Below are 9,850 nucleotides of genomic sequence, written 5' to 3'. Positions count from 1 at the left end.
TGGAACAACAAATCAGTATTTCTTTTTCTTCTCTCTCTCTAAAAATCAATCAATGGGAAGAGAGAGAGAGAGAGAGAGAGAGAGAATCTAGCACCAGGTTGCTTACTCTTCCTCCCTACCTGCCTACTCTTCTTTTGAAGGAGAGATAGGGCCTTAGCAAAAGCCTCCACTACCTCTAGGCAGCATCAACCTCTGTGCATACTCCCATTACTTTTTATATCCTTTATCTCTTCTCTGCTCATTTTTTCTTGTATTATTTTTTTTAAAATCTCTTATCTTCTTTAGCCATTTCGAGTTTGTCTTCAGTATGCACTGGGCTCTACCTGGTCACTGTGGTTGGCACAAGCTGTCTCCCAATGAGCATCCGTGGGGCACAGAGACATATTGTGCTTCACCAGAGAAAGAATAAATAACACACAGGGTCCTGGCCTCAGCAGTGAGGATCAGATAATCCCCATCTACTGTTCATCCTTCCCCACTTCCCCTCTCCCTCTGTCCGTCTCTCTAGGGTCACTCAAATGATAACATCATTCAGGTCTGAGAAGAAAAAGGCACACATGAGAAGATTCAGGGAGAGCAGAGCTATTGGGAAGTCCAATGAGCCCCATTCTTTTAGGATTAACTCGATCCCCAGTCACTAAATGACTATCAGTTCATAGGAAGTTGTGGAAATTTGATGTAGTTTCCCATGTCAAGTCATGAAGCTAGCAAGGTTATCGTTTAGCTGCTGATGAAAGTATAAAATGAAAGACCAAAGCCAGTGCACTAGTCAATATAGTATTTTGGAAATTATTAGAGAATGATTTCGTGAGTGAAATGTGTTATAAAAAATGTGATTAGGTAAGAAATTTACATGATATTAACTTTCTTACACAATAAAAAGTACAGTATATTTAATATTTGACTTATAGTATCACTTATATTACTGTAGTACTTGAATATTACTTTTTGCCATTTTATACCCCAAGTTGAAGAGGCTGCCTAGACATGGTTTCTTCAATTACTAGAGTAGCCGTGGGCAAACTACGGGATCAGGCCCGTTTGAAATGAATAAAACTAAAAAAAAAAAGACCGTACCCTTTTATGTAATGATGTTTACTTTGAATTTATATTAGTTCACACAAACACTCCATCCATGCTTTTGTTCCGGCCCTCCGGTCCAGTTTAAGAACCCATTGTGGCCCTCGAGTCAAAAAGTTTGCCCACCCCTGAGAGCATTTGATTAAATATGAGGAGAGTTTGAATAACTTTGTCTTTACTTTTTAAAGATATGTATTGGAATGATTATCAAGGTTATTTCATTTCAGAAGTAGAAAAAATCATGTCTCAGAAAAATCAAACTAATATTAGTGAATTTCAATGATTTTCAATTGCCATAGAGCAGTGATTTTCAACCTGTGTACTGCAAGAATTTTTTTTAAAATATATTTTATTGATTTTTTTACAGAGAAGAAGGGAGAGAGAAAGGAGAGGAATAGAGAGTTAGAAACATCGATGAGAGAGAAACATCGATCAGCTGCCTCCTGCACACTCCCCACTGGGTATGTGCCGGCAACCAAGGTACATGTCCTTGACCAGAATCAAACCTGGGACCCTTGAGTCTGCAGGCCGATGGTCTATCCACTTAGCCAAACCGGCTAGGGCTGCAAGAATTTTTAAAACATCTAATACCTATTTAGCCAGGGGCACTGACCTCTTTTCCCTAAGACTGTCAAATTAAAAAAATGACAACAGTCAACACAACAATAGCCAGCTGGTGTAAGTGTATCAAAAGTATACCTATTTTTTTTTTTTGTCAGATCGGCAAAAAATATATTTTTGAGTGTGCCACAGAATTTTAGTAATTAATGTGTGCCGTTAAATAAGAAATCCTTGCTGTAGGTTATCCATTTCAGTTTTCTATCACTCAAAGAACCTGTCTCACCTTATCTCCCTTATTAGGAGGTTCCATCAGTTTCACAAAGCCCTAAATAATGACCTAATGGCTCAAAGGTTAGCCACTGAGTCACTGGATATTATGGTTGTTGTAGGCTGAACAACAGTCCTCCCAGATGTCCACGACCTAATCTCCGGATCCTGTGCAAGTTGGTTTAAATGGCCAAAGGAACTTTGCAGATCTCATCAAGTTTAGGATCTTTAGATTGGGAGGTTACCCTGGCTTATTTGGGTGGGCCTTTAAATGTAATCAACTGTCTTTATAAAAGAGAAACAGAGAGAGGTTCCACCACAGACTTAGAAGACAGTGTGAAGATGGAGAAGAAATGGATTTGGAGATGAAAGAAGGGCCCAGGAGTGAAGGTTTGCAAAGAAGGTAGCTCTAGAAGCTGGAAAAAACAAGGAACAGATTCTCCCCCAGAGGCTCTTGATGGGGTGTGGCCCTGCCAACACCTGGATTTCCGATTCTAACCTCCAATATAGAAAGAGAAACAAATAAAAGTGTGTTGTTTTAAGCCCCTGAGCTTGCGGGAATTTGTTACAGCAGCCACAGGAAACTAATACATTGTTGTACAACAGGGCTCTGAGAAATCCTTACTTGGTCAGTGAGAGGCATCACTGTGTGCTGAGATTTCTATACGCTACCAATTTCAAGTTCACTAACCAGACATTCATGGGGTATCTGGATTCCTCAGTAGCAGGGGAATGGAAGCAAAAGGAAGCCGCTTGTGTCACATGTACTGACTACACAAACTTCACATTGACTGCCACCCTTATCACCCCAGGAAATTAAAGAGCTGGAAATCTTCAATCAAACTAGTAACTTAGAGAAAAGAGCCAGAATCTCACCAGGCTGTCAGACCATTTATAGTTTAATTAGAGGCTACTAAATTATATGACTCAGGAAAATCGCTGGCAATCTATTCAGACAGAAATTCCGCTTCTGTGGTTTTAACCACAAAACCTCTGTGGATCTTACACTGCATGACAACTATGGAATCTACTCTCACATTTTGGAGCCCCAAATATTTCTCTAGTAATTGGCTTGCCATATAGATCCAACTAATAATTATGAGGTAATCACCCTTTTGAGATATTGTCATCTTAACCCAGCTCTCATAGTCCCCCTATACTGACTTCTGGCCTATTTTCAGATAATATCATTCCTTTTACAAGGCGGTAGGATACTTAAATGAGCACTGATCTTGGAGTCAAAAGTTTATTGCCATCTGATCAGGCATGGGAGGAAAATCTGAAAGAAATGTTTAAATGTTCAAATAATGGAAGAATGTCAAGTAGGCTTCAAATTGATCTTTAGAGTATCCTTGAAATCAAAAGTATAACACCCGTGACTATTTCTTATAGGTTTCCCCCATTGTTTCCTTCTACTTTCACACTTGACTCAATTCACTCTCAGTGGTGTGACAAAAGGAAGTAACAGCTTTTAGATTTTACATTATAAAAATTGGCTAGACATCCAGTAATTATTCCAGTGGTTTTCAAGACAGGATAGGATCTATTATTCATTCCTATCCCCAGACCTAAAGCGAGTATCTTATAAATACAAGTACTTCTCTAAGGAGTAACATGCACATTTGAATGAAATGATTACAAAGAGTTCTACCTGGGGTAAAATCATTGTCCTCAACATGTAGATAACAACACAGGGACTCAGTGATAAGGAGCAATACAATACAACAAGAGGCCCAATGCACGAAATTCGTGCAAGAGCAGGCCTTCCTTCCCCCAGCTGCCAGCACCAGCTTCCCTCTGGCACCTGGGACCCAGGCTTCCCTCTGGTACCCAGGACCCCGGCTTCACAGCCCCGGCCTCATCCGGAAGGTCGTCTGGTCTAATTAGCATATTATGCTTTTATTATTATAGATGGATACCAATACTGGTTGGAGACAAAAAACCATTTGAATCTCAGGCCCCATTACTGGCTATAATATTGGGCAAGATACTTAATTTGTTTAAGCTTCATTTTACTAATCTTTAAAATGATGACAATAACAGTAACTACCTCCTAGAGCTATGGTGAATATATATCTATATTTGACCCTTCAACAACTTGGGGATTAGGGGCCTCAACCTCCTACTCAGTTGAAAATCTACATACAACTTAAGTTGGCCCTCCACATCATGGAGTTCCAACCCAAGATAGAAAAATACACATAAAGTTGTTTAGAACAGAGCTTGGAAAATGTGTTCCATAAATATCAGCTACTTTTAGATGACCTTGAGGCCAGTAAGAATATAAACTGAAATATTTCAATAAATTATATTTGTCATGGCTAGCTTGACAAATAATGACTGAAGAAAAAGGTCAGGAACATTTTAGTAATGGAACTAGTTACCACAGAAAATTTTATTCAAAGTATATGCAACTAGCTTCTTTATTATGATGAAAAAAAAAGATGCATATATTTTGAACATCAAACATACTAAGGGATATACAAGAAGAAATCTTCTTCTTACTATAGAACTTCAGTCTATTATATGCAGATATGCACACATACATGCATGTGTGTGTATGTGCATGTAATACTCTCCTAACTTGATTCCTTAACTTCCTTCTTGTTCCTCTACCAGAAATTCAAGAAGCCAGAGTGAGTCCTAAAAGAATTTAATTATGTCCTATAATTTCCTTACATAAAACCTTCCAATGGTTTCCCACCATGCTTAAATAAAATACAAACACCTCATTCCAGATTATAAAGTGCTACAGACTCTGGCCTCCGCCTTTCCTTCTGACTGTAATCCCTGTTCTTTCTCAGCTAAGCTCCAGGCACACTGGCTTTCTCTCTGTGTGATGAACATTCAGGCTCATCCCTGCCTCTGGTCCTTCTCACTGTTTCCTCTTCTTGGAATGTTCTTCCTCCTGCACTCTGCATGTTATTTCTCTTTTTCATTCAGATAAAACCTGACCTCCCAAGTGAGGACTTGGCTGATCATACAACTTCAATAGTCACCCAGTCAATCTATCATTTCAACCAGTTTTGCATAGCATTTAACACAGTGATGGCGAACCTATGACACGTGTGTCAGAGGTGACACGGGAACTCATTTTTTTGGTTGATTTTTGTTAAATGGCATTTAAATATATAAAATAAATATCAAAAATATAAGTCTTTGTTTTATTATGGTTGCAAATATAAAAAAATTTCTATATGTGACACGGCACCAGAGTTAAGTTAGGGTTTTTCAAAATGCTGACACGCCGAGCTCAAAAGGTTCGCCATCACTGATTTAACATGACTGCATACTTTTCTGTTATGCTTGTTCCTTTTTATTTATTCATATGTTTATTTGTGTAATTACCATCTTCCCCCTCCCCCCTAGAATAGAAGCTCTATGAGAGTAAAACTTGGTTTTGTTCACTCCTATGCCTCTTCCACCAAGAAAAATGCTGGAATATAAAAATGTCCAAAAATGCTTAATAAATTATTGTTGTTGAAAGAATGGATGAATTTATTTAGGTTCTTTTTCCAAGTAGTTTCAAAAGGTTACTAACACCGTCCTTGTGCATACATCCTTGTACATGTCCAATTAGATGCCAAAAGTTTAATTATTGAGTCAAAGGTATGTGCAATTTAAATTTTGACAGTCATTTCCAAATCACCTTTTAACAGAATTGTGCCAATTTACATTTTGAGTGGATTCCTTGAGTCTTCTTTTAAGTGTTTCTGTGACATGATATTGGAAACACATTTCCTCAATTTAGAAGCTTGGAACACTTTATAATCCCATAACCTTGGAATGCAAACAGAATGGCCAAAGTGCAGAAGTCCACGGGGGCCTGGTAAATGGCTGAAGAACCCATGTCTACAATTAATGACAGTGGGAGGAGGTACTATGACAAGCAGACATGACTTACTTTCAAAGGTCTCTCATTACCCAGGAGTCTTGTGTTTGGATTTTTCACAGTAAACATAGGTCTTCATAATCAACATTTATTATGATTTTTTCAAGTATGCAAGTGCAATTTATAATTTAAAAAAAATCTTAGTAATCTTACTGGGACGCCAAAAAAGATGAAGGCAGAAACAAGTAGCCTATTCTAAAAGGTTCTCAAATTCCATGCATTTATTTCTCCCAACAAAGGTTAATTTCTCTTGCCCTTTGAGTCATTTATGCCAACAACCCCAGAGTTCTGGGTGGCAGGAACTGGAGATTACTCCACTGATGAATCTACTTGTATATATGTTAGTACATGTTTAACTACAGCAACAAAGTCATTGATGAATTTGGGGACATACCGGTTCCATGGACTACTTTATTCTATTTTGAAAGGCATCCATTCTCAGTGAAAAAGCAACAACTAAATTCTTATGAAACAGCCCAGAGGACAACAGAAAATAAAACCAGAGACATACATACTTTCAGCCTCCACACCATCATTCTGAAAATTCTGTCCATGTATTTCACCTCAAGATAACTTTAAATGAAACATCAATTTTTAGCACAGATCACCCAAACATACGTCATGTAAACACATAAGACACTCTCCATTGCTTACCTCTGTTACTCAAGAGCAGCCTAATGTTGCCTTGGAAAAGTTGCCCAATTAATAGAGAGATACCAATTCTGGATTCAAAATGTACCTAAATAAAGCATCCACTTTTCTAAATACTGAAAACAGGGTACTTACAGCAGGGTGTCCAGTACAGTAGGTGTAGCTGGCATGGGACTGGTAGTGCAAGCTCGCTCTTGGAAAGGAGTATGTACTCCAGGATGGTTGGCTGCTGTTCCACTGGGAGCTGAAGCCAGGGCTCATGGTCAGTCTTGACTTACTCGTTTGATAGGCTCTCACTGTGGAGCTGGACTATCAAGAAAAAAGAAATGCAATGTAAAGACAGCTCTGCATAGAACCCAAGTCAGACACACACACACACACACACAGAGCAGCAGCACACATTCTCTTGTATGATCATGGCATAGAACTCAGCTGGTTAAAGGAAATGGCTGATCTCTTAAGAGGAGACATGACATGTTGTTCAGACTAGGATAAAAGTGTTTTCTCACTATTAGAATTTGGACTGGATCACAAAGCACAATTGATCTTATTGAAAAGAGTATTTTTCTGGTTGTAACATGCAGCTTCATCCTTCAGAAATGAGGTATGTTTTAGTGGTGATAGCAACAGTGACATAGCTTTTAAAAATATATTTTTATTGATCTAAGAGAGAAAGGGAGAGGGAGATAGAAACATCAATGATGAGAGAGAATCATTGATAGGCTGCCTCCTGCACGTCCCCCACTGAGGACTAAGCCCACAACCCAGGCATATGCCCTGACTGGGAATCAAAACGTGACCTTCTGGTTCATAGGTCAATGCTCAACGATGGAGCCATGCCGGCTGGGTGGCAGTGATATTTTAAGTTACATGAATTTCCTTTCACCACAGTGTTCACCTTAGAAGTTCACCATCTGCCTCATCAGAATGCAGTAAACAAAGATCAGGTTATGATGGTTGGATTGAGGCACAGGTTGGTTGCTGACACTAAATGGTCTTCAAGTTCCATGAGTCTATTGCTGTCCTCGGAGAGAGAGAGCAGCAGAAATCTGGACATACTCCAACATGTCGCCCTTTCACTACCAGAAGACAGCAAAATGATGAAGGATCTGAAATTGTCATTTACCCCTAACTGACCCTACCATGTAATTAAAAAGAGAGGAATAGGGAAATATAAATCAGTTTTCCAAATGTTAAATATATTTTCTTGTTCATTATTGTATATAGAGTGGAATGAACTCAAAACAAAACTCACTTGTATCTTCTGTCCATTTTTTTCCCCCTCAGATGTCATGGCACATAAGGCATATAATAGTTTCTTTTCAGAGAACACTTTCTATCATCAAATTGCAATAGCTACTTACCCATGTAGCACAGTAACTTTCACAATAAATTCTATTTATAAATGTATGGACACATGCCAACTCAATCACTGGGGAAATGTGCTAATCTCATTGCCATTATATTCAGGAAACCCAGTGGGGAAGAAACTTTTATCCGAGATTGTATTCCCCATTGGGCTAGATTCTGATACCATTAGACACTTTGAGAAACAACTTTTATGAAGACAGATTTGGGTATCTTGGGGTAACCAAAAGAAGTAAGGGCTCAGTAATTCAAAGGCACCGGGCAGGGCAATTTCTCTCATAATATCCTCAAAATATTTAGAAAGGGGAAAGAAAATTTAAATCAGTAATTTACTCTTAAACTACTTAAAAGATTTAACCCAAAAAACGGAGAATACAGCTTTGTTAAGGTAAACACATTTATTTGGTATCTGTCGCTACTCTCATCCCCATCATCTCACAAATTGAGTGTGCCCTCCAAGTGTTCAATAGTTCAATGGGATGTACAGGTACAGCAAAACAAAGGTACATACTACTGCAGGCCTGCCTAAGACAAACCCGTGCCAGAGAAGCTATAGTGGACTTTTATAACACTAAGATATCTGTGCTTGGTTCTAAGTATGGAAGCTTAGTATTTGTTTTGAAAAAAACACCCAATTATTTGTACCACATACACAGTCACTTCAAAGACTAAATAAGTCCACCCACAAAACTACTTTTGGCCCCCAAAGTGTCTTGGTTTCTGCTCTGCATCTGTGGTCACTTATCACTCTCACTTGCTCAGTTGATTCTATAGGTAGCTCCTTCAAAACTAGACATGGTTAGATTTTTATTTTTAAATTGGCCCAGGGACCTTACATTTCCTGGGAAAGCAGGCAGTACATGCAAAAAGAAGTTGGTAAATACCCTCATCTCTTAGTTTATGTTCCCAAATAGCTTCAGTCTCTCCTCAATGATTTTATTCATGGTGGTCTTCTTCATGCAAATTCTTTTTTCTCCCTTTTTTGTCCACAAAGCTCATGCTCAAGTTCCATCTCTTACTCGATCTCATTCCTGTTGCCTCTAGCTTATGCTGACCCTTGCCTTTCTGCTCTCACAGTGCAGCTTAAACACTTTAGCATGTGATTGTGTTGTGTTGCTTTCTTCCCTATCTAGGTAAATTTCAGCTCTGCCACCAGGCTGAGAGTCTAATGACAGTCATCATCCTCCCTGACCTTTGAAGGCATTAACAGTGTTTATCCCCCAATATTCTATCATCTTTCCCTTTTTACCCCATGACCCTTCTGACTGGGCATTCTTCTCCCACCTACTTACTTATCTTTCTTTTTGTCCTCCCTACATGGGGTCTTTTGCCAGGGCTTAATCCTCAGTTCTGTGTTCTTCATTCTTTTCACTTTCTTCTTTTGTGATCTTATTCAGGACCAAAGCTTTAAGTATTACCTCGAAGGAGATGGCTCTCGGATGTACTTTAACAAACTCTCTCCTAAATACCAGTCCCAAATCTTAAAATATCTGCTGGATATGGATGTATAACTGCCAATCGTCAAAAAGGGAACCAAAGTTTAAATTCTGTGTATAAAATTAAATGCATTAATTGCTTCACTCTAAAATTTCATTCCACCTTAATTTCTTTATTTATGGTATTTCTGACAATATTTTGAAAACAAGTGCCTAGAAGCTTTAGAATGACTTGGACTCATTTATCTGGTCAACTTTCCATTATCAGTGTCACCGAATTCTATTGAATCTTTTCAATAGTTCTTGAATTGATGCTATCTTTTCCATTCTCATTACCACTATCCATTTTTAGGATTTTATCATTTGTATCAGTCATTAAAACTACTTTCTACCTGCCTGGCCAACGTGGCTCAGCAGTTGAGCATCAACCTAGGAACCAAGAGGTCACCAGTTCCATTCCTGGTCAGGGCACATGCCCAGTCTGGGGGCTCAGTCCCCAGTTGGGAGTTTCCAGGAGGCAGCCGAATGATGATGTTTCTCTCTCATCGATGCTTCCCTTTAGCCTCTCCCTTCCTCTCTCTCTAAATATCAGTAA

Source organism: Myotis myotis, unplaced genomic scaffold (assembly GCF_014108235.1).
Source record: "Myotis myotis isolate mMyoMyo1 unplaced genomic scaffold, mMyoMyo1.p scaffold_m19_p_13, whole genome shotgun sequence".
Classification (NCBI taxonomy): Eukaryota; Metazoa; Chordata; class Mammalia; order Chiroptera; family Vespertilionidae; genus Myotis; species Myotis myotis.
Note: the sequence above shows the minus strand (reverse complement) of the source record.